At 45.0% G+C, this 26,061-nt stretch overlaps 1 protein-coding gene across 9 annotated transcripts in view; it reads right to left on the bottom strand.

Annotated features, from left to right (window-relative positions):
- MAP2 (microtubule associated protein 2) overlaps nt 1-26,061 on the bottom strand; it is a 158,497-nt gene that overhangs the window by 97,137 nt on the left and 35,299 nt on the right. For all 9 annotated transcript variants that reach the window (XM_090144435.1, XM_090144427.1, XM_090144428.1 and 6 more), the window contains exon 3: nt 16,740-16,805. The gene's annotated coding sequence lies outside the window, so the exon portion shown is untranslated. The remainder of the gene's footprint in view (nt 1-16,739; nt 16,806-26,061) is intronic.

The raw sequence follows: 26,061 nt of genomic DNA, 5'->3' as shown, positions 1-26,061 counted from the left end.
ACCACTGTTGCTGCCCACCAACTTGATACAGGACTCGGTTACCGAGACCAGGCACACGTAAACCCAAAGGCACCTTGTTGTGAATGACGGAGGTGTGGAGCACCAGCTAAGATCGGGTTAATCTGGAAGGCTGTGCCAGGGCAGCCAGGAAGATGCTGCCACGTGGATTCAGGAGGATTTGTCTCATACACATTCTGTGTCAATGTTAGCTAACAAAGAAATAAGAGCTGCTAACATAGTGACATGAGACCAGTACAAAACAAAGCAGTGAAACAAACAGGAAGAAGCTCAAAGGACTCTGGTCTCTCCAGTCCACCTGCACACTGTCTTCTCTCCAGAAGCCCACAGCCAAGAGAAGTTGAGATGAGCTCCCCAGGAGCAGTGACAGCCAGCAGCAGGAGGCAGGGGCTCTGCCAGGAGCCACAACACTCAAAGTTCCTCCTCTTCATTTTCTAACCTATTTCTCTGATGATTATTTATCATATATATAATTATTTACCCTTTATTTATAAGAAGTTCAAAAGTGTTTTTCATTATTATGCTTTAATTGGCTTATGATTAAGAAAGCAAGCAGCACTAAGAAGACAAGAAATCATAGTACACCACAGCAGAAAGCATTAGCTGTCCCATTTCCTCCTGCAAAAAGAGCTGTATGGTGCATCTGAAAACGCTTAGCAAGTGGCAAGCCAACGAGAAAACCAGGGTAAATACAGATTTCTAACCTCTTGAAACTAAATCCCTGTAAAGAAAATTATTATTCTCCTTCAGTACCACATGCTTCTGATTGCATCAAAATGCATTAAAATAACAATGTTTTCTCCTAAGCTGACCAAACCTCAGGAAATGATTTACAGGCTGAAAGCTGCACTTCACTGGCCTGAGACTACATAAGTGCCAGGCTGCACTGCTCATTCACAGCACCACGCTTCTTCCAACAATAGGCGACACTGATTGTAATACTTCTATGAAGAGGGAACAAGACTAAAATAGTGCTTCGACCTTCAGATGATGGTTTTTATGGGTTACAGCAAAGCCATTAAGACCAAATCCCTCTTTGAAACAACTTTAAGAAGTATTTTTGTACTTTATCCAACAAACATACCTCTTTTTTTGAGCTACCATGTAAATCTTGCAGAACTTCCAAAACAGCAACTCATTACTCAGAAGTGCATAACAGCTTTCCTAAAACACCATTTTGTTATATAAACACCTTAAAGGAGATTTAAGAAAGTAACTGAAAGCCGAATATGACCGATCCATTTGAGCACAAAGGCTGCAGCCCTCTGTAGCAGTGTATCTCACTTAGCACAATTTAAATCTCAGGCCAAGTGCATTGCTCATTGTAGGCAAAGTCCAAAGAGAACTCAGTTATACAGAGACCAGCACTTCTGCCCACTTGACAGATACTTCTTTTTAAATTCCTGATCCACTTTCAATTCACACATTTGAAAATAGATTCACAGAGGATGTGGCAACACTTTGCAAGCAGTGGATCATAGTTCAGGGCTTATTCCTGCTGAAGCATCCATCAGGCAACATGGTCTGCTGGGAGCAAACATCTGTGCTAGCAAAGCACAAGCAAGGGAAGGGATGCATTGAACACCTTCTCAACTGAGGCAACAGTCAATGTGCATGGCTGGAGTGCAATAGATGGGGCAGAGCATACTTGCAACATGTGCAGACTTTGCCTAACATGGCCATAGGCACTCAGATGTTGGTCTTTGAAGAGTTAACAGCCCAATACACACAGACAAAACAGAAAAGGAAAAACTAGTTACTGTCATGTACTCGTATTTATCACACAGAGGCTCTCTAATAAAATAAATACATAAAAAAGTAATTTAGCATCAGGTCAGGCAACGTTCCTATAAAGCAGCATGACAGCAAAGCTACCTGCCTTCAGTCTACCACAATCTGCCTCCTGTTCTCCAGCTGTTGAGCTATCTCCTGTTCCCTGCCTCAGATTTTTGAGGGTTATCTGTGGATTCATTTTCAAGGAAAATATTTCTAAAAAATGTGCTGCATTGTGCCCTTTTTTGTTCTTAAAAGACTGTGAATTGAGGCCAAGGAAGATAAAATGCCTTTGCTGAAACCACAGCCAGGCTCTGCAGCACAGCAGAGAAGTGCACACAGATTTTCTGACTTTCAATCCAAGCTGTAATGACAGCATCTCCACTCTTCTTAGCAAAGGGCTGCAGCTTTTGCAAGCAGTAAACAGAAAATATAGGCCATAGGTCTGAAGTTATCTTAATCTCCTTTAAAAGTACCGCTCATCACTCAAAGGAAAACGTGTGACCCTCCATGACATCTCTCTTGAAGGAGCTTTCATGTCTGTTGCTTTGAGATGATTAGGAGACGTGGTATTTTGAATGCAAACGAAGAAATCCCATGACTTCTTATTCTCAGGCATTAAGAACAGATTTCTCTGGGTTTTGCATGAATTGGGGAAATGTATCAAAACAGGGACTGAGCAACGGAGCAGCAGGGAGCTTTGTCTGGCCTCTCCTTTCTCTTGCAGGTGCAAGTCTCTTCTCTCATGTGCAGAAGGGCACCCTCCTGGTGCATACTGCATATTCCCATCTGCCTGACTCAGAACGGAACAACTCCATCATTGAGTTAGCTCAAGCAGACCTCAGGGTCTGATACCAGTCCAATACCTGGTCACAGCAGCAGAACCATCCCTGCTCCTGGAAATGATGAGGCATCCAAACTAAGCCCCCACCAGATTACTCAGATGGTATCAGGCTTTATTAAGCTTTCATTTCTTCAAGCCCCTTGCATCCACATGTTTAGTGCCAATTTTCTTGTGGCCTCTTATTACTGGGCTGGCCCATTTCCCAGAAAACATATGCCATGGGAAGTAGCTCAGCCCAAATGACTATAAACCAGTTAAAACATTTTTCAAAATGAATTGCCTCTTGGCTAAGCATGCTCTCCTGTAGCTGTATTTTGCTCTCCTTATTGACTGGCCATGGTCTTTTACGCCCCTGCTATACTTCAATGAGGGTCTAACAGCAAAGGCATAAGCCCACAATTACTTGAGGGAAGCTACAGCCTTCTGCAGCCGAAAAGCCCAAGAGAAGGTGACTCCTGCAGGTGAGCACCGCGCCACATCCCAGCTTAATGCTGGGGACAGCAGGCAACAGGAATTAGAAATGAGACAGAGGTCCCAAGGCTTCTTGCTAACAGCCTCTGAGTCCAAGGGCAGAACTACACAATGATGCTCTTTGCTCACAAGCATTGAAGACACAAAAGGAGGGAATAGAAGCTACAACAGGAGCACCATCACTAGGAGTTTGGGTCTGAATTCTGCAGACACATGATGTTCCAGTAACAGGCTCCACCCAGCAGCAACTATAGCCACACAACTCATCCTGAATGTGACTGACAGTGGGGCCGTAACGTCTGGGCAACAGAAGACAGAGCACATGTCCTGTAGCCCAAAACACATTCTCAGTGCCACAAGGCTGGAGATACATAATTGATCTGCCTTAATGAGGCTGCGTCTTCCTGCTGTCATGCAGCCCTACCTGACAACCAGCCCCTTACACACCAGGAATTACGGGGTGCATCCTCAATTTTGCTATGTTCCTGCATCACAGGGGCTCACTTTACAAAGTCAGCCACAATAATTTTTAATTTAGATGTAGATAAGTGATGCTGTGCTTACTATTCAATAGCTTTACAAGTAACAACTGGAATTGAACAGGGGGAGAGGCACAAGTGGCACTCCAAGGAAACCCAGACAAAAAAATGCTCAGATAAAGGCAAAGCACACACTGGGTACCAAAGTAACCATTTGAAGCCAGGAAATACTGCTGCTACTAAATACAAAATGATCTTCCATATTTATGCATGCACTCGCAATAAATTTGCTTTGGACGTCTTCAGGTGTCAATTAATAATGAAGGAACAGGCTCCATGACACTATTCAATGCAGCTCTTTTAATTCCAAGGGACTGCCTAATGGCTGCTCACATGGCTCAGGCAGTTGGAAGAGGGGATTTACTCTTTTGGATGAAGCGGACATTGTGAATGACTTATTTTTCTTAGAAATGAGAAGACAGAAACCAGGTAATTAGTTAAAAAAAAAACCACAATGCACCCTAATCTTGCAGCCTACAGAAGAGGTCCTGCAAAAGCTGTTTTATCACTTGAACTAAGACTGAAGCTATGCTGTATGTGTAGCAATGAGAATATGGCGCTGCATGAAGTCTTTCTGCCCTCACGTACCTGGGTGTCACAGGACAGCCATGCCCAGCTCCAGGAACACAGCTGTTAGTCACAGGCAGAAGCACAGCAGCAGGAAGGTACATCTCTCTGTCCACCTCCCAAGCTGCTTTGCAGACATCCCACCTGGTAGCAGCTGCAGGACAACCCTGATGAGCACAGTCTATTAATTACCTTGTTACTCACCCAACACCATCACATCAGTCACAAAGGAAAGAGCTCACTGACTGTAACTGAGCCAAAAAAAAAAACAAAAAAACCACCAAACAACCCACCTGCTACAAGCTGCTCCTAATCATTAATAAAATCAACTGACAGAAAATTATTTCTCCATTCTATGAATACCATAAGTTCAAAGCACGTTTCCAGCTTCCATCAAACTCCAACAGCTGAGAAGGTGCCCAGATGGGAACTAACCATTTCTTATGTGGTCTGAAATTGGCAATGTATGCAAGAAAGCTCAAAGCCACTCAAAAGCATGCACATGTTCACATTGTTAATGAGCCTGTTCTGTATGAAACACACATCCTCAGTGGGTTTATGGAGAACATATGCAGGGACTTCTGCCACTGGGATTTCCATAGACAGATAAAGTAAATAACACACAGTACGGATCTACTCTGTAGGAAACACTGCCCTAATTTTGATGGCATATGTTTTAATGTACTGTTTGCAACCAGTCAATAAAACCACACAAATCTGTTTGAATATGGAAATGAGAGCATTTCAACGTGACTTGAATTTTTAAGGTTGTGCCCACACAGCCGCATGTGCTGTTATTAAACCATCCAGAAGAAATAATATTTATTTTAAACAGCCTTTTCAGTATTTTCTCCCCACTGTCCTTACCCTTAAACATCCAGCTAAGTCCACTGCAATTTCAGCCTACATATTCATTAAGCCTGTGCAGATGTGAAATAAAACACGTTCATTTGTATAAACATAGCATGTATCAACACCTCAGCGTTCATACTGCAGCTACATCTTAACCTGCAACATATGGGATGTCATCATATCGATTTCCTCTAATGAAGATCAACCAAGAAACAGATCTCATCAGCCAAACGGAGATGTGTTGTAGAGCTTTTCAGATGCAAGGTGTGGATTACTGGTGTGTCTCTAGCAGCCAACAGCATTTTAGAGGAGAATGGAAATTTGGAAACCAAAGCGAGCCAAAGCTCTAACAGCACAACACGAGTGAATAACTAGAAGGTGAATTTTAGTAGTTAATATTTAACAATAAATTATCCTTTTCTGCCAACTTTGTTAATGTTGCTTTTCAGCATAATGATAGCCTCTGGCAAGAGACTCCACAGTGACAATTCCAATTAGCTTTCCTCATCTTTATCCCACAGGTCACCTGCAAGAAACACACATTCACTACCATTTCTCTCGGAACAAGGCTGACTGCAGCAAGGCCAAGTGCTCTTCTGAGCCAGGCAGGCATCGTGGTCACAGCTCCATGCCATACAAGGCACCATGTGGTGTGAGCCCTCCCTGTCTGGGCTTTCCTCTGCAGCTGTGGGGCTGAGCAGCTCTGACCCCTGCAGGTGGGTTGTCTCCACATTCCTTAGCTGAGAAGGGACTCCAAGAACCACTGCTCTCCTGCACCAGCCTCAGCAACACAAGCTCCCACTGGCAACAGCACCCTTCACCTCCTCACACAGCTGAGATCACCCCAACACACTGTTTTCTCATCAAAGCCATTCTTTAAGGGCCCAATCTATAACTCAATGACGCAAAAAAAAAAAGTCTATTTTTGTTTTAGTAGGCTCTAACTTTGCCTTACCACTGCCACAGAAACAAGTGGCAGGTGCCATGCAGCAGACAAAGTGCTTTGCTTGCTGCGAAAACAAAGCCCTGTCAGTTCTTTGCACTTCTCCCACCAGCAGCATGTTGGCACACCAATGCCTGCAGCCTTGTAAGACCTAGGACCAATCCTGGCTACATGACTGATCTAGTTACCCTAGTTTCAAGCCAATACATGGAAAGTAGGCATTAGATAACTATATAATACATACATTTAGGTACTTATTTTATATCCAGATATGCAAAGGTTTTCTGGTTCTCCACACATATTCTAGGTAAGAAAGTGAAACAGTCAGGTGAGAGGGTTGGATTTAAATGGCTCAATCAAAATACAGTACAATGAATAAAACCCTAGAAAAGAACAATTTTCATGCAACAAATTTTCAGCAGAAGCATCTAGAAAACTCTGGTAAGCACTGTAGAGTTGCACCACCACATAAGCTACTTGACGTTTGTGGATTACTCCTTCATCCCTATCCTTCTTTTTCCTCCTTTCCAGAAACTGCAGTAAGCAGCATAGCAACCAGGGTTTACCGCGTTTACAGAGATCACTGGATAAAAGACTAAAAAGGCCTAAAAAGACAAAACTAGACATGGAACGCTAATGGAGGGAAAATCATCAGCAGAGCAACACAAGCAAGACTCAGCAAACACACAATTGCAGTGGGACAAGCCTCATCCAGGGCCAGGCAGAACAGGCACAGCAAATTCCAAGTGCCCACTTATGCAGGGGGTCTTTTTATCTCAACATGTTTCATCTCTTTAATCTACTCTGCACCCTCCAAAAGCATCAATGATCCATTGCTTTGAATGTGAAGTCACAATCAGGGAAGCACACTTTGTACCTAAGAATAGATTTTCATATGTGCAAATCATGTGTCTGAGTGCCCCAACACCAGCTTCACAACCCTCAAACTGTTTGATTCAATATAATATTCTTTTTTGTATAATATTTACAATGGCCTTTCTGCTTCCCAGTTGCTTCTTAGTTTTACTTAAGTGAGCCTGCAGCAGCCACATAGCCCTTCCACTTCGCATTCTGAATGCAAGCAATGCACAGAACAGAAGAATTTCACCTGGGCACTTCAGTGCTTGCAGCCCCTTTAAAAAGTCTTCATTATTGATGTTGAACACATCAGGCTAAAACGTATCAATAGAACATCAACCGCAGACTGAGTGCTCACAGCACTCACACGCATGCACTACTGCAGCCCTCCTGCAGCCACTGCACAGAACCAGCACTGGACTTGGGCCAGAGCTGCAAGGAACTTCAGCCTGCTCAGTCCTGCCAGGCAGACAGCAAAACCAGCTTCTGCATCAGTACCATCTCTCGACAGCAGGTGAGCAGGCTGATACAGATATTGATACAGCAGACACAAAGAGCACTCTCTGCAATACGCTGCACGTTTGCTTCCATATTTTTCTTACCGGCAGTCCCTTCAAGCTCCTTCAATTCTCAGACCTCTTGCGAGCAAAATTTTTCAAGTGTTCCCTGGACCTTCAACGTCCAGTCCTTTCTTGCCCCAACCTTGGAGTTATTTCCCTGCTAATACATTAAATTGTAAATTGCATTTTGGCTTTCAGCACCTAATGCTACAGCTATTGTGTATACAGCTACTCGTTTCTGTTTAGAACAGAGCACCCCATTAAAGCACACTGATTTATCAGGATGGTAAATGCTGCAGTAAGGTCCCTGCTATGAATCATGGCACAGAAAGCCATGCATGCCAAAAAGGGAGGGGAGGGGGGGAAGAATGATTTAGTACTATTACAGAGAGAGATTATTTTCTGTTAAGAAAAGCAGCGGCTCCTTTATCCAACAATGAATGCAGACTGACCAGTGCTTTAGAGACCTAGTAAGATGGGGTTAAAGATGATAACAAAGCTGTGCAAAAGAGGACAGATGGCAGCCACACAATAGCCATCAAGTCTATTTAAACAGCTAAGTGGTCTTCCTACGCCCATCACAGCTCCAGACGTGTGGATTCAATGCCCGGCTCACATCACGCAGAGCCCTATAACCTGCAGCAGGTGCAGAGGTCACGGCTTTCCCTTCCACACCATCATTTACAAATTCACCCATCCCCCGACAAGTGCAAAATAGCAAAGCTGGGACAGATGCTCCTGCCCAGCAGCGATAAGCTGTGCCTCTGTGACTTGCTACACGTGGGCTGAAGCCTGGGACAAAGCAGCAGCTTGGGGAAGGCAGGGGAGCACTGCGTTGGACACAGCATCTCAGCCAGCCTCTGTGCAGTCTGACAGGCTCCTCTCTCACACACACCACAAGATGGGGGCTGTAACACCACAGAGATTGCTCCAGCTCAGACACATGGCTGTACAGTGTAATTGTCTCTGCTATCTGTACCGCTGGGAAACGGAAGCACTCTGGGTTCAGCTCTCATAAACACTCACAGCTGTAAATCCTCACAAGCCCTTTTAAGCCTCTGTTACAAGATACAACTTCCCCAGACAAACCAGTTCTTCCCCTTGCTTGCAATGGTGCCCTCTTTCCCCCTAAAACAAGCCTATTAGCACCATCACTTGAATTGAATTCCAAGGTTTGGATTCAAGTCTTTGCTTTGACAGAACACAGAGTTTGGGCATCGTGTGGCATTCAGTGAACTCCTCAGGGGACAGAGTGCTGGTGGAAGGGAGATGCTCACGTCCTTGTAACAAAGAAAACTAAAGAAAACATAACTGCAAACACTAGCAAAATGGAAGTGAACATGTGGATCAAAATGCAAGGATTTGACTGAGCCCCTTTTCCACAGGTTTCACTGCTTTTCCCCACATTCAGAGGTTGGTATGTTGGGGGGGAAAGTGACAGATGTTTTGCAAAGCCGAATCCATCGTCAAAAACTGATGTTCACACACAAAATAAACTCAGCTTAATAGATGAAAATAAAAGTTTGGAATACCACAGCCAAGAAGTACTTTGCAGAACAGTCACAATGTTATCCAGTGTCCATCCACATGGAGCTGTGACAGTTCTAGTGCTTGGCAAGCACCGCAAACAGAACCACAGTCATCTGACAAGTTGTCTATAGAGGATACACAGCAATTGCATTAGGTCTCCGTGAGCCCTGTATTAAATATAATTTGCAGAAGGCAGTAACAATTTCCACACAGATCACCTTACAACTGGGGAGGGGGGGGACAGGGGAATAGAACATGATGCATCAAGCTCTCCAATTTGTAAAGGCACAAACTGCCCTCGGCAGTGCTGCATGACAGTGAGCAGAAAGCTTCCCACAGGTGAATGCTGTTCTTCAGGAGTGTGGACAGCAGCGTCTGACCTGAGCTTGGGCCAGACCCTGCTGCATGCATCCCTGCAGCATCCCAGCTGGTGCTTCACTGGAGGGCTCCAAACACCTCCCACCAACTTCCTTACCAGAAATAGCTGCAGCAGCACCGCGCAGCAGATCGCTGTGGGTTGGCACTGGCAGCCGTGCCAAGCTGCAGTGAACAGTCACATCCACATCAGATCTGGGTTGTCCCTACTATGTGCCAGAGGTCTCAAAATGCACTTTTCTGGCATGGCCCCATTTCTATACAGCTGCATTTCATCACTGCCAGCCAAGAAGCAGCACAGCAGCTGGTTTGTGGCGATGCTGCTGGCTCTTCCAAAGCCCAGAGACAGCAGCTCTTTGGGAAACGCGAGCCCTGATATCCAGCTGGGATGCTGCAGGCACCTTGGCCCCTGACCTGTCTGGGGAGAGAGGAATACAGCAAAACAACCACCACCATAAGCTGGGTTTAAGTAGTGGTGGATCTGTACGAGAACACAGGAAATAACTGATCCACCATGTTAATACTATACTCACTCAAAGACTCCTGAGAACCCTTCCCAGCCACACTCAGTGTCACACAAATCCTCTCTGAAGCTCAAGGCCTCTGACTCATGGACTGTTGGAGACCTCCTTGGGAAACACAACAATACAGCAAACAGCAAACTGCGTGGGGACCAGGGAGAAGTACCACCATCCAGACCAGTAACCTCTTTATTTGCTATTTTGTTTGTAAATATTCTCTTTCAATGAATATTCTCAGTTTGCAAACTGTTTGCAAGATGTATGGATGCATTACTTGTATCACAGAACAGGTCTCCACCCCTTGTGTTCTATAATTTATCACTGAAGTGCTCAAGTTTCCTGTTCTGGGGAAGGCTTGGAAGACTATTTCAGGTTTGTACAGATGCCAGTTATTGACAGTTTGTTTGTACAGTCAGTGTACAGGTTTGTACAGTTAGTGACAATTGCAAAACTACATTTAGAAGTTGTACATATGATTCTATGAATTTACCTGTTCATAATTACTTCCACAAGTATTTGATGTAAGGAAAGACATCTCTACCAATAGACACGAAATACAACAAACCTAAGGATAAGCACATTCATTTACATACTCAAGGGCATTCTCAGTATTTTGTAGTAAATGTCACTGAAGTCAGCAAATCTGTTCATTTCTCACAGTTGCTGCTACAAATAAGGCTGTTCTCTATTAATTACATAATACCACCACTGAAAAGAATAGCTTCAATTCTCCTTTTAATGATTATGAATGTGCTTGCTTGTACTGCAGGACTACATGGCACCTTTCCAAGGAAGAGGATTCAGTTCTCCTAGGCACTGCGCATCCGTCCAAGGAGAAATGAAGTTGCTGCTGATGTACCTTTAGTTTCACCATCGCGTTGCTAAACCCACCATTTCTCAGCCTTGTCTTTGCAGAGATGCAGAGCACACAGCACAGGAGCAGCCCACCGGCCTCAGTGCATGCATTCTGAGAGAGCAGCTCAGCACAGCACTGACAGCTACACTGTGCTTCAGTTAAAAGCAAAGCTTGTGTGCTTCTGGTTTCCCACAGACATAAGATATACCCTACCATGTGGCAGGGATTTCTCCTCATTGGCAGCTGCCATGCCACGCTTTAACATCACACTATCAGTACAGCTCTCAGCCATCTTGGGTCAGTGTAAACTCAGTTGGTACCGCATTAACACAACATGGAGGACCCTAAAGGCAATCAAATAGCTGAGCCACCACCATCACCTTAGGAAGTGCTGTGAAAGGTCTGCAATTGATGCACATAAACATCCCCTTAGACAGATTTCAGTTAAACTGCTGCAACTCTGGAAATCCTGAAGCAGGTAGTTCTGCCCTGAATTATTAAACATTACTGGCTTTGTCCCTGCCCTGACCCCAGCCAGAGATCTCTCAGGTGGCCTGTGACAGCGCACTGGGATCTTATGCCTTTTGCCTACAGATGAACAGAAAACTAGCTGGCTTTGCAGAGAGACCACTCCCTGTTGCTCAGGGTGACCAGGAGGACAGAAAGGCATCGTTGTGCTGGTTCATGGAGACAACAGCCTGGTCCCCAGGCCTACAGCATATGAAGGCAGAACCCAATCTACCTCAAATCCTTGCAGACCTGTGCAAAAAAGAAAAAAAAATAGCACGCAAGCGAGCAAGCAGGGGTGAAACCACAATGGCCAGTGAGGCTTCTTGCGCACTGAACTGTCCACATCAACTCCAATGACATCTTTGGGAAATGCCAGTACAGAACTGATAAGACACCAGCATCCTACCTGACACTCACAGAGGATGTAAGACACGGTTGCAGGAGAGCAGCAAGCATTGGCCTGTGCACTGCTGCCAGCAGCACACTGAGGTCTAAGGCCAGCAGCCAAGAGTAGTGCTCAGCAGTACTGAGGTGACAGAGCTCCTAGCTGCAGGACACAGCCTGACTCTCTCCCTCCTGCAAAAATCAGATGCTGCTTTAGCACCATTTTCTCTCTGCTGTGCTACATATGTAGGGGACCATCCCATCTCATACACAGAGTGTCAGTGATTTCTCAAGGAACATTTCACAGGAATGTGCTGTGGGGTTTGTTTCATAACTGCCTAAAGGCACGGCCATAACACAAACATCTAAATGGAGAAGGGTGGACATGTCACACACACAGGTCCTCCAAGCTGCCACACATCCCTTTCTCTCCCCAGCCAAAGTCAGATCTACGGCTTCCAGCACACGATGATGTTTGTCAGTACTAAACACTACACTGCTGAGCAGCACAGAGCTCGGGTCTCTCCAGGCACATGGACAGAAGTGGCTCGGGACCAGCAGACACAGGCTACTGAGGCAACCAGACAACAGCAGGAGCTTTGTACTGACTTGCACACACAGCTCTATGGTCTTTCCCCCACTGCTCTCTATTCCTGTCTCTAGCACTCATAAATCTCTTTCCTTTGGTGATGAAGAGGCTAAAGAAAGGCACTTTCCTAAATGTGACTCATTTTCTTTTGGCCAATTAAGGAATATATTTGCAATTTTAAGAGCAAATATTAAAAGTAAGAAAAGGAAAAAGTGAAGCCAATTTACTAACCACACACACTGACAAATCACCTTATCACAAGAGCCAGAATGACTCAGAAAGCAAATCTAAATAGCTTCTGTGATTTAGCACTGACCGACACTCAATGTATTAAAATAAATTGCCCGTGATTTCTCGCAAGCTCCATGCTAATGCACTCCATCATATATCAGTGCAAAAGCAGTAGTGCATAACTATCTAGAGGCTTCAGTCAGTGGCAGATAACGTAATGAATTAACTTCCTTTCCCTGGTGTGGTCAGAAGACAATCTGCATCTCCAGCCTTTCAGGGAATGTTCCAGGTTTGCAAAGCGTGAGTCAGCAGCATTGCTGCTCCATAGGTTTTTTCCTATCACACTACCAGCGCCGCAGACTCTCCTGGCTTTCCCAGCTCTGCCATGCCAGGCTCAGATTTCCATCAGGGAATAGTGCCTTTTGAATAAATGGGGCAGGTGAATTAATTGCCTTTTATTCATCACATCAAAAGCCACTGCACACCTGTATAATCCCGACATAATTTTGTACAGCAAAGAGCTTCACAGGAAGAAAGAGTTAAGTTGATAAATGAAGGAAAGGAAAATTAGTATTTTACTAAATGTATTCTAGTCTTTTTGTTGTTCCTGGTACTATGCTACTACCCAAACCAGCACAGTTATCACAGCCAAGACAGAAACCACCGTTTTAAGTCCCATACAGTTGGTGAATACAACCCTCCTGAAGAGTAAACTGGAATCTGACTTTGCACAGACCAAGAAAATAATTAAGACAACAACATAAGCTTCCAGAATGAGTCTGGCAGCCTCCAGCCTTTCACACCAACTGAAAGCCTGCACCTAATCACTTCTTCCAATGGAGGCCACGTGAGTTGAGATGAGCTCATGATCAATTTCTTTCCCCACTGATTTCTGTTTTCCTGACAGGTTATACAGGGTATCCTTCCTGAAGTTACTAAATCAAACTTCTGCTATTGTAATCTACTATCCTAACTCTTAATATTTAAACATAGCCTGAGAGCAAGAGTGCATTTTCCTCCTAGAAATGGAGAACAAACCTGAGGCGAGTCATCCCTTCCCTCAAATGGTAAAAGCACTAACACAAGCTCACCACTCACTGCTGACTCTAACCTTCCAAAGCAGGCAATGCACACAGTGCTGACCAGAACCCAGAGCAACTCCAGCACTCACTGTGTCCTGTCCAGAGGACAGCAAAGGGCCACAGAGAAACTGGGATGCTCTGATGCAAAGGTAATGGAAGATGCGACAGGAGCAGAGAAGAGCAAAAGATGTAAACTCATACGAAACTGACCTTCTTCATCATTTGTGATCCATTAGCTCAACTCTAACCCATATAAACAAGTTTTATGTGGATTATATTCTCCCTAACCAATCATTTTTGAGTCAACAGGCCAACTTCAGCCTGTTTTGATGCAGAAGCAGAGATAGCAAAGTTCCTACAAGTTGTATGAAAACAGATGTCCAAGAAGCTGAGACAGACCCCTGCAAGTGACTCCTAACTCAAAGGAAAGCCATGACCCTTATTTGCCACTGAAATCTTTGCTGAGGAGACAGCCTTTCTAATCAGTTTAACCTCCACTGAGAATTTATCATCAAGTACAAGACATAAAGTAACAGGAACATCACTAATTCCACTGCTCGAAAAAAAGAAAAAAAAAAAAAAAAAAAGCTTGTTCTATGTAACCGTAGGAAAAAAACACAACATCAGTACTAGTGGTCTAAACCCGACCCTGGTGAGAGAAGTGAGGATGTTAGGATCCTGCCTAGAATAGCCATCAAGCAAAACTCCTCCTTACCTCCATTGCATGTGCTGAGAAAACAGCCATCTACCAAGCGCGGTTAAAAGCCAGACGACAGTCTTGGGATGCGAGCAGACTGCAGGGCCAAGCTGGCTCCTGATGCCACTCCCCACAAGAAGCCCTGGGGACGAGCTAATGACATGCGCTGCTTCTGAATGCCTTTGGCGCATTTGGTCACCGTGTCACATAAAGGAGAGTGCCATACATCACGTCATTCTGGGCACGTGCCCCAAAGCCCACAGACTGATTGACACCTCATTGCCACCGCAAGCTCTGCCTTCCGTTATCTTTCCGTATCAGCTAACATGTTTTTCTTTTGATATTCCAAGCCATCTTACGCTGCACCTGTGGCCACAGAACTGTTAAATCTTGTTAACGCACATCTTCTTAACAAAATGAGTCCCTCTTACCTCTACTTCAAGAAAACAGTGTTGTTTGAAATTATTTCTATTTTTTGCCAGCATAGCATCTTTTTTCATCTTTGCAGCCAGAAGGATTAATTGGTAACGTGCATCTCAAAAGCTCACATCAAGGGAGGAGGTTAAAATGACTGATAAACCAGAGGTGTAAGAAACATATATGTATCGCTTGTTCAAAAAAACAAAGAAAAATCCCCACACCAACCCTGCTTAATACACACATAGCTGACACCCTTTCTTTGTTTTCAGGAGACCGCAGCGATCTGATAAGATACTGTGCACAGAAGATAAGAAGCATTTCCATAGGAAATGAAAGTCATTCAAACAAGAGGATCTCATTGCCAACAATTTTGATTCATTACGCGGTGACACTGTAAAGACTGTGCAGTTCTACTTGTCTGCTAACAAAGCCATCACTTCTATTTGTCAGAGATCCTTCATTTTCCCTTCCCCCGTGCTGCAGCAAAACCTTGGATTTTGACATCGAGCCCAGCAAGCAGCATTAGTCCTTGAGACACAGTTTGCAAAACATTAATGAAATCAGAATGAGACTGCAGCTTGGCTTGTTGCCCCTGGATAATGGAAGTGAAATTAAACGTAGGGAGAAGAGAAGGGACCTGCTCTTAGCTAAAAACAGATCGCTGAATGTTTTTTGTTTTTATTTTTTTTTGAGAATTGAAGTGTTTTGTATGCTATTTACTTCAAGTTTTTCTATTTCAATGAGTCAAGTGATAATCGATACCAGGAGGAAGTAGCATTAAAAGCAACTAAAGAAAACTAACAAGTAAAGCATTCCTTTGAAGAATTTTATTTAGCCAGGAAAGCCTAATAGGCAAGAAGACTTCTGCCAAAGGCAGAAAGAATACAAGAGCCAAGAGAACAGAAAGATGTATGGAAAGAAAGATGAGGAACAAAACGGTATGTAAGATGACCAGGTGGGGAAATATCCTGAAGAATTCAGTAATGCTTTCCCCCAGAAAGAGCACTATCAGTAATTTACTGCAATAAAGTTGGTTATTCATAACATTTCAGGGATCCCTTGCTGCTAGCACTGGCCTGCATCCTTGCCATGCTGGAGTTCTGGCTCGGGGTTCTTGCTTGTTTGGGACTCCCGCTGGGCATTTCAAGAGACCAGGCTTTCTCACTGAGTTAACATTATTCCCAGCTTTAGCCACACTAAAAATGCAACCACCTTTCCTACAAACTAAAACACATGTAAATTTTGCTTCCTGCCCTACAAACACACATATTACCTTCAGGTCTAAATGCTGAGCTAAAACGTATGATGAGCTGTGATACCTGATAAGAACAATGCACAGTAACACCTCAAAGAGTTAAAGCAACCAAAGCCAAAAGGTCTTAGGGGACAATGCATGACAAACTTCTCTTGGGAACTAGCAACAACACTGTCAGAAAAATCCCGGTCCATCTGCTTTTTTGCCATATATAAATGATTTCTGAAGGTCTGGGAGCTCAAAAAGCCATCAGATAGAAGCTTTGCCAACACTGCTCCGCCCAGCCAGGCTGCTGAGATGCTGTACATAAAGCCCCAAGCTGAGCAACACCAATTCCTTACAGCAGTGAATGGGTTAAAAGAAGTTTCCCTCCTCCGTGAAAGCGATACAGCATGAAAACAGCACTATGCTTTCTGCTGGTGTGATAGATTGTACCTGCTCTGAGCAAGGCACTGAGTTTAACCCTGTTCTTGTGAGACTGCAAGCATTGCACAGATGCTGAAACCAATCTTAGACGGCCCCCACGCCCATTACAAATGGAGATGGGTCTGTACCCCGGCTAGAATGAAGCAAGGCAAGAGCTCAGCTTTCTGTCTCACCCTTTGGTAGCTGCAGTTGAAAGGGCTAGTTAAATAGCCAGAGCATATGCATACACATCAAAAACAACTTCAGAGTGCCTGCCCAAACAATTAAAAAAAATCTATACAAAGCTGCAACACAGCACAGCTCGGTGAAATGAAGAACACTGATTATTGTTTAAAACAAAACAGAAAAAAAGCCACAGAAAACAAAGAGCAATCCACTCCCTGCTTCACATTCAACCCCACATCCTTAAAACCCCATTCGAATACAGAGGCGCCCTACCTTTCCGATCTGTGAACAAGCAGATTCCGATCAGTGGATCACGTCAAAGACAAGATGATGGAGAATCTGTTAAAATAAACCAAAGGTAGGGGAAAAAGAAAGAAAATAGTTCATTTTTGATGAAAAACAGCTTCCAGCGATGAGAAAAGTTCTTTTTTTCCATTATACAAAAACCTGGATGCACACAGACATATCCATACCAGTATCTGTGCATAAAGGCATGTGTGCTTAGAATAAATATTACGTATGCACCGAGTAAATTTATCAGCAAAACTGCTCAAGTTTATTACCTATACATTTTAATTCATTCGGTGTGCACCACTACAGAATTCAATCCACAGCAGACTAAACCCAAAAGGCTACAGCATGAAGGTATAACTTGCAAATCCTCACACAGCAAACAAAGCTGACATTTTAAAAAGAAAATCATTACCGGCTCATATGCTGCCATACCACAAAAGCCTATCCTTAAATAACTGCTGCATAATCATTCTCCCGGAGTGTTGTTATCCATCGGCTCGCTGCCTATCTCCAGACAGACGCAGTCTGCAAGCCACCAGCTTGTATCTACCATGGGTACGTCAGGAAAACTGCAAATTAGAAGTCGTCCCCGCAGTGGTGAAAAGGAAAAGAGGGTGAGTGGGAGAGGAAGAGGGAGTTCACTGGCCACAGAAATTTCCAGAATGATGACAAACCCACCAGCTCCGCCATCATTCACTTACAATAGGATGCTGCACCTCGTGGCTGCCTAAGCAGTTCGTCAAGGGCTTTCTGGTATCAACTGCCTGACAGGCATTTTAATTGCATCCAACCAAGTGCGTCCCCAGGAATCGGGCCTTTAAGCCTATGAATATCATCAGCCGGTCCCTTTTGTGCCGCTGCCAAACGCACACAAGCACACACGGCACACAGGCAGCAGCGCACACGGTTTCCATTGCGATGCCGATCCAAATCCTAAACAGGTTTTGCAGCCAGTACAGTGAAAAGGAGGTCTGAAGGGATTTAGCATTTTCTACATTATGGATTAGGGGCGAGATTCACTCTCCCTTTTCCTTTTTTTATCCCGTGCTACTGTTCACGTGTTGCAAGCAGCTCGTTTACACTGTCATCCGAGCCTTGCATTTGTTTATCCACATCAATGGGAAATAAAAACGGGCAGAACTCAGAAGTTCTGCAGAGAGGATCAGGGACCCTTCAGGACTAATGAATAACACAGGGCAGCAGTGACCGCTGCACAGCTGTGCTTGCACATGAGCTGCTGTGAGGTGTCCAGGCTTACTGCCCCAACCTCACCTGTGTGTTTCAAGGCTTCTTTCTGGTCATCCATCTGAGCATGACATGGGATCACTGAGCTGTGAAGCCACCCTGTGTTTAGGGAGGAGATGTGGCACAGCTGGGGAGGGGAGGGACAGGACAGAAGGAGCGGGGGATGAAGGAATTAAAAACAAAAGAGTTGAAAAATGAACTCATTTTTTTTCTAAGCTTTGTAATTCTGTAATGAAACATCAGCACAAGCATACAGAGGCTTTTAGCAGTGGAGCAGTCATGAGAATCCAGTGAGTCCAGCCCCACTAGAAAGGGCTGGAGATGAGTTCAGAGTTCCCTACAGTCAAAACACAAACCAACCAGACCCACTCCCAACATAAGATTGTGCTTCTCTGGCCCTTGTGCCAGCAGACCCCTTCAGAGAGGATGCTCTGAACAGAACATATCTCCCTGCCACAGAGTTTGGTAGAGGTCCAACAAACCCCATTCACCTTTGAGAGAGACACTGGGCTTGCAGGAAGGAGCAATAAATCTCATGTGGATTCTCAAGGTTTCTCTCTCTCCCCCCAAACTTTGTAGGTAGAGGGCTGCAAAGGGAACCGGTTCTCTCCTGCTCCCCTTCATAACCACAAGAAGATGACTCTTCACACATCCATCAAACCTCATGTCAATGAGAAGTTCCACTCTCATCTATCTCTATGAACAGATCCCAGTGCCGCAAAACCACCTGCCCTACTCGCTTCCCCCCCCCTCGCTAAAGCACCACAGCAGTGAGGAGGAGGAGGAAGCAGAGAAAGGTAGCCCCCAAGAACAACCTGTAAGGGACAAGAATAAGGATGGAGAGGCACTGTGTGGCGGCAAAAAGGCCTTCAGAAGGAATGGAAAATCAAGCAAGAGCAGCACTAGCGCAATTCTTAGACTTCTCTAAGAAAGCCTCCCGTGACTCACCAGAGGGGTGCCTGCTGCTGCCAAACCTCCCACTGCAGAGCTCATCCACTGCAGAAACCAAGGAAACTCTTCTGCCCTCATCTTGCTCAGCTCCCACACCTCCCAGCTGGCGCTGGCTCCTTGCCCTGCTGCCAACCCTCCCACATCCCCACGGCCACCTCCTGCCTGTCGCTCTTTCCCCAGCGTTCCTCAAAGCAAGCAGCAGCTCAGGGAGGTCCCCAAACCAGCACCTGTGCTGGGAGGGTCAAGGTATTACAAGAAGTCCTGAAAACCTCCAGAAGCTTCTCTGAGATGTTCCTACCGACCTCTCAAGGTTCGCAAGGGACTGAGGTACTTTACCAAGCTGTGCCTTATGCCCCAGAGCAGGGAGTATTCCTGCAGAGCTCAGTGAAGCTCTGTAGGATAGGGCACTCGGTTTCATTATCGTACTTAGGATTGCTTATAAGACCCAGCTACATTCTGGATCACACTGTGCAAGGTGCTGAGCAGAACAAGAGAAGATTTCTATCACAACTTGTTATTTCAAAGATCCAAAACACAAAGAGGAATACTGGCAGTATTCTACTCATTTTAAAAGGTGATGAAAAAAGAGCAATTAAGGGGCTCGGGCTTGCCCAAGCTCACATACAACCTCTGTAGGCAATCTAAGCTGGAAGATCCTCTCAGATCCCATTAAGAGCTGCTCTTAACACTCAAACCCCTGCCAAAATCATGCAGCCTGCCTTTAACAAAGTACTTGGGGGTTGGTTGCTTCTTTTTTAGCAATAGGTTGGGTGAACATTTTATGCAATGCCTAAAATAGCATCTAATATGATCAGCGATGTAGATGAAGAGGAATAAGCCTGCTGAACAAAAATTGCACCACTCTGGTAAAAATAGTCCTGGAACAGGGAATTTTCTTTTTATGCTTTCTTGTTGTAGCACTTAGAATGGTGCTGGGGATGGCTGCCTACTGGAGAGGCTGAGAGGAGACGGGCTTTGCTAGACTAAGTACTGCCTGTTCTTCTGCAGTAGTAATAAACACTGAGGCATCTATTTCACCAGCCATTTGATGGAGAAACTTGCTTTTCTTCCCCTCATCTCCTTGAACAGGAAAAAAACAAAGAGAAGGACAGTAATTAATTCCAGAACAGCACACACAGCATGCCACACCAGCTCCTTCACAGGAGTTCTATGGTGAGGAATCTGGGGCTGGAGGCACAGTCTGCATCTCTATGGTTACTGGTACAGCGAGGAAGAAGAGTGGGGAGGATATAGCAGAAGGTTGCAGGCTGAAGGAGCAGCTTCTGCAGCAGCAAGGGGCAAAGGATTTTCAAAACAGGGTGGAAAGTGTCTGGATGTGGGGTTGAGTTTAGTCTCCTTGTTGTTTTTTTCCCCTCCAAGGACTAAGTATGCAACAGAAGACCTACCCCCACCGTGCAGTCAGTTCCTCCAGAGTCTCTTCAGTTGGGATAGTTTCTTCCCATCAGCCGTATCCTCTGCCTTTGCACCACAGCACATTCCATCTCCTTCCTGAGACAAATGGCCTTCCTCCCAGCCCAGAGACACATCCCGGTGATGCTGCCCTCCCCAGCAGCCATGCAGAGGCCTGTTGTGCCTCACAGCACAGCCAGCTGACCCGACTGCAGCTCCTGCGTGGCATCACTACAGAAAGGAGCCTTCAGAATCCAGGCAACCTACGTCCACTCTTCCCCTAATATCTCAGCTTATTTGTTTTTGAAATGTCAGACAGATATTTTCAGGCACAATCTCTCCTTTGTGAATCCAAACCGACTCCTCAACTAAATAATAGATTTGAAGAATACCTAGGAAGGGAGCTCTCATTTCCATTTCACTCCATGCCAGCATGTTGCTGAAATCACACTGAAGGATGTGGGATATTCAAATCCTTCCAGGACTGCTTTTTAGAAATGCCAATACTGCACAGAACCCTTTGAAGCTGTCACATAAACATGTTCCCAGGTTTTCTTAGAAAATCCGTGGTTTTCAGTTAAGTGATCAATGAGAGCAAAAGAACAAGAAAGCAAGAATCGTGACAGGTGCTGGTTAGCTCCCAGATCTTCTATGTAGATGCACTATAATTGCTGATAACTGCTGCAGCATGAAGTTTTGTATAGCTGCCTCCTAATAAAGCAGCAACAGCCAGCTGGAAGGAACAGCCCAGACTCAGTGCTGTTTGGCCCACTGAGGGGATGCCCGGTATCTCTGGTGGCTCAGTAGAGCTCCCTGGGCTCAAAGCCCATCTGTGAAGGAAAAGCAACCCAACCTTCAACATGGCAGAAGCAAACCTCAGTCTCAGAATCACAGAAACATCAGTAAGCTCATTTGATGTGATCCCACTGGCAAGGCCTGAGAGTGCCTTGTCACAAACACATCCATGAGACTTCCTCACTGCACTTGGAAGCTGGTTTCAACTTCCAAGTGATTCCTGCAGCCTGTGATATCACAAATAATCAACAGCACCAACACTGCCACATAAAGCAATGCCACTTCAGCACTGTGGTTTTCTACAAAGGCAAGCTCTTGAGCTGTGCACGCATACATGCACAGCCTCTTTGGGGGCTGCAAGACACCTGCACAGTCAGCACTGTGTTACAAGGAGGCTCAGAGATCACAGGTGCTAACACAAAGCTTCTGCCATACAGTCCAGAGCCGCTGCAGATAAATAGATGCTGTCTACAAGAGAGTCATTACCATTTAAACATGTCAGTGAAACAGCTGAGTTTATTCTTCTTTCATATTTTTGTCTTTAATTTCATTTCCCATGGAGAGATAAACGGCATGCATTGTCACATAAAGCAGTATCTGCAACATTACAGCCACATCGAGCTAGTAAGGGAAATCAGGTTTTCCAGGAAAGGTATTTGCTCTTAAGAGAGTAATAGAGGTATACAATGCAGTTGGTCCACCTAAAGATGCTGTTCTTCATATAGAACACAAACAAGAGGTGGAGGCAACTACTGTGGCCACAGTGCTGCAGGACACAGTGTTCGTGACTACCCTGAGTACAGTGGGAGGAGGCGGCTTTGTCAGCTTCTCAGAAACTGCATCCGAGTGTAAACCAAGAGTTACCAAGAGGGTGTCAAAAAAAGACAAAGGTAGACTGACAAGGTCAAGCTGATCAACTGCTTTATGTAATTTCAGTTCTCCAAAAACCCAGCTGTTACCTGGCTCTTCTCTCCACGGCTTCCTCCCAGCTCTCTCCTGAGCACTGCTCCACTCTCACTCCTCCTGTTCCAGATGTTTCCTGTTCTCGCCCATCACCGTGCCCTCCATTTCCCCATCCTTTCTGACACCTCCCTCACAATCCCTGCCTCTCCAACAGGTGAAGGACACTGAAGTCAAACGCCTGAACATCACATGCTGCATGATGTCTGCAGAATACAGAGTTATTTATTCTGCTTGGCTGCGCTATTCATCCTCCACAACCTCATCCTGTCGTTAGAGGCAGCTCTGCTCTTCCTTCTCCGCCTGCAGAGGAAAGGAGTGCTTTACAGAACTGTAACGGACGATCGTGCTGATTCATTGATGCTGAAACCACTCTCCTAAGATTGTGGGATCCCAGCCTGCCAGGTAGTGCTGAAAATCATGGTCAACCTTGCCATCACACGTCTGTGTGTGCAGAGCTGCTCCTGTGAGCTCTGCAGGCTTGGCCCCAGCAGGCCCCCATGTCACTGGCCAGCAGCCACTGCCTGCACTCTGGCAGCACAGAGCAGTCACAGCACCTGGCTCACCGTGCAGATCTCAAAGCTCACTGAGCACTTCTTCCTGCCATCATGCAGATTATGACTAAGGCAATAATGCAGATGCAAACCCTATCATTTCTTCTCATCGCTTCCCTCTTCTGGCCTATCGGTGAGGTGATGAATCAAAAACTTGCTCACGGTAAAATATCACAGCTACTGCAATAGAATTTATTTGAATGTCAGTTTGTACTTATCTTAACAATCGTGTAACCTAACGGGTTTCAATTAACTGTCATGTCATGCAAAAGCTTTGGTGACTGTTCTGTATTAACCTTATAAATAAAATATTTTAAATTCACGATTCATTTGTTGAATCAGATTTTGCATGGCATGCAATTAAAATATAACCTCTGAGTTGGCACAGCCTTAAACACATATAAAGCAATGTAACTGTAATGTAAAACACACAAATTTATCTGTTTTGCTTAACTGTGGGCTTTAGATATATAAATACGTCAGTTCCATGGGAAGCTGGCGCATGGTGAAACACAGCACTGAGAACAGATTTTCCTGCAGTGGGTCTTGTATCTGTGGGCTCCATCAAGAAAACGCATTTGTTCCTTCATTTTCACAATGCTAATAAAGCAATTGGAGGATTCACCATTCTTCAGAGATACCCTCTGCAGCAGGTATATACAGCCTTCCTAAAACCAGCCAGCTAGTTATCTTCTCCCACGTCCACACATTCATTTAAGAACCCTAAAAACCAACTTGTTCAGCCCTAATACCTCACAGCTTTTCCTCGACAGCAAAACCAATGAGACAGGCAATGAAAATTGCAGCAACGTGTAGCAACATGTAGCAGAATTGGTTTGAACAGCTTCTCACTTAGCAGTGCTTTATGTAACGGAGGCAGTCAGGCAGAAACCCAGGCAGGAGCTACCAGCAGCCCAGCCGCACCAAGGAGAAGCTGCTGTGCACTGGCTGAAGAGGAGATGACCAAAGCTGCCTTATGAGAACGCTGCTGACCCACACGGACACTGACATGATGCTCCGTGGTTCTGATGTGACAGCTTATTTCATCAGCCTGGGCACCCAGGTTTTTTGCATGGAGACAAGTCTCCCCTGTGGCTGCCCTTTGCAAACCGCAGCTTTCCAGTAAAAACAGCCCTAATTAGGAGCCACTTTGACCCGTAAGACAAAACCCAGCTAAGACAATCTGAAGCCCTTCCCTGCCGGCCGTGCATTTGGACAATAGATTGTATTTCTCAGACAAAGGCAAAGTGGGGCAGCAACACGTGCACCGCACGTAGCAGATATTCCCTGCACAGAGGACCCCTTCGCAAGCAGCTTCTTAATGGATTTTGACTGTTGCACTTACTGTGAAATGAGCATCGCAGATACCGCCGGCTAATTCATTAGCTACTTGTGATTGATTCTTGCTTTCATCACCATAAAAGCAGATTTCCTGTGGTTAACATAATGATCCTGATTCCCCCTTCGCTTACACACATTAGATCAGCTACAGCTCCACCGAGCCCACAGCAGTTGTTACATCAAGACCAAGTCTGGTTTAATGACTGCAAACTTGGAGCGAGTAACCCAAGGGTAGGTTTCATTTCCCCTGGCCTCACAGCACTGTCCGGAACGATTTTGAAGCTTTGTAAAGGAGAGAACTGCTCTCCTCTCTACCAGGCAGTTGTCTCAAGGGTGAAAAACCATTCAATGGCACTCAGTTACGCTGCCTAAGAGCTCAGGGTTGGAGCAGACTGTCACATGCCATTGCCATTAGCAGGCAGTTCAGGGAAGTTAATGTGGTTGTAGTCAAACCTGGTTTATCAGAGGACTGGAAGATAAAGCCACCTGGTAAAATGAAATTTCAGGTAAACAAAGAAGCTTGGAACTTATTTGATGCACCTCAAGGGATTTGGACTTCTTTAGATGAAGAGGTGTTTGGATCAGTGCCACCTTCGCTGACAGCTCAGTGGTTGCACTGCCAGAAAGTTGGGGAGCTTCTCATGTCGTTTCACCAACCAACATGGGAACTTGCTACAATAAAACATCCAGACACTGCTTTACAGCACAACATACCAACACAGGGGAAGACTATCACAACTGCACTAAGCTTTTTAAGAGCCAGAATATCTAGAGGAAATAATGCAAAAAGCAGAAACAAAAGCCACACAGCTTGGAGACAGCAAAAGCACAAAGACATGATCAGAAAAGCTAAGGAATGAGATGAATCACAATTAGCAAGGAGCATAAAAGGCAACAAAAAAGATTCAATACGATCTGAAAAGCAAACAGGGCAAGTCATGGTTCAACAGAGGGGCACAGCAAAGATGATGCACAGAAGAGCAGGATGCAACACGGTCAACATTTGCCTCAATTTTCACAAATAAAATCAACTGTGAGTAAACACTGCATGAAATTAGTTTTAAAAAGAAGCAGAACCTTGGGTCAGAATGGGTAAGAGCACTGTTTGAAGCTCTCAAAACAAGCTAGACACAGTTGAGCAAATTCTGAGTCCTTCCTGACTCAAGAAGAGCATGTAAGGTTTCACAGCAGACCCAGAGGAGATCAAACACCACACCCTTTCTTGAAAGGAAGCCATGGGAAATGACAAACCAATCAGCTTAATCTCCTTAACATGAAGATTTTGGCACAAGTACATGAACAAGCAATTTATAAGCATCTACAGGACGTTGAGAACTCTTTGAGAAGTATTAATTTGCCAATAACAAATCTCAGCAAATTGATCACATTTTCTCTCTAGTTTGCATTTACAAAAGTTGGTTTTGACCCCAAGTTGGGCTGAGCTTTTCACATTTAGAAAAGCATGTTAACTGTATTTTTATACAGAGAGAGGCAAGAACAGGAGCCCGTCCCCACAACAGCAAGGTGGGCTCCCCAGGCTGGAGGCAGTGTCACAAGCCCTGCAGCTTTTTCACGTGAATGCTGTCCTCCCTGCTACGGGTGCACCTCAGGTGGGCTGGAAGCAAGAAGTTGTGCTGCTGGTGACCTGCCATCCCCCAGGATCAAAGCTCATCCTCAGGGTGGGACGGCTTCAGGTGAAACTGTTTGCCCACACGCTGTCACAACAGAGACTCCAGAATGCAGCTCCCAGGATTTGCAAAGAGGCTCCTTACCTCTTTTTATAAAAGTCTAGAATCAAAGTCAGCCTTTGGGGCGTGACAACTCTCATGATGGAGCAAAATCTCCAGGCAGCCATGTGGAACCCGGAGCACAACACTACTGAAAAAGTGCAGAAGGAAAGGAGAGCAGAGAATAAATGGAATAACTAATACACATTTGCTCCGAGGTTCTCTCTGCACCAATTGGTAAAAAGAATACAACTGAATCATTAATAATTGAAGGAACTTGAAGACAAAGGCATTTTCAGCCAGTGTTAGACAAAGGGA

The sequence above is a fragment of the Phasianus colchicus genome, chromosome 7 (genome assembly GCF_987193195.1).
Source record: "Phasianus colchicus chromosome 7, bPhaCol1.hap1.1, whole genome shotgun sequence".
Lineage (NCBI taxonomy): Eukaryota > Metazoa > Chordata > Aves > Galliformes > Phasianidae > Phasianus > Phasianus colchicus.
This window is presented reverse-complemented; position numbering and strand designations above follow the sequence as displayed.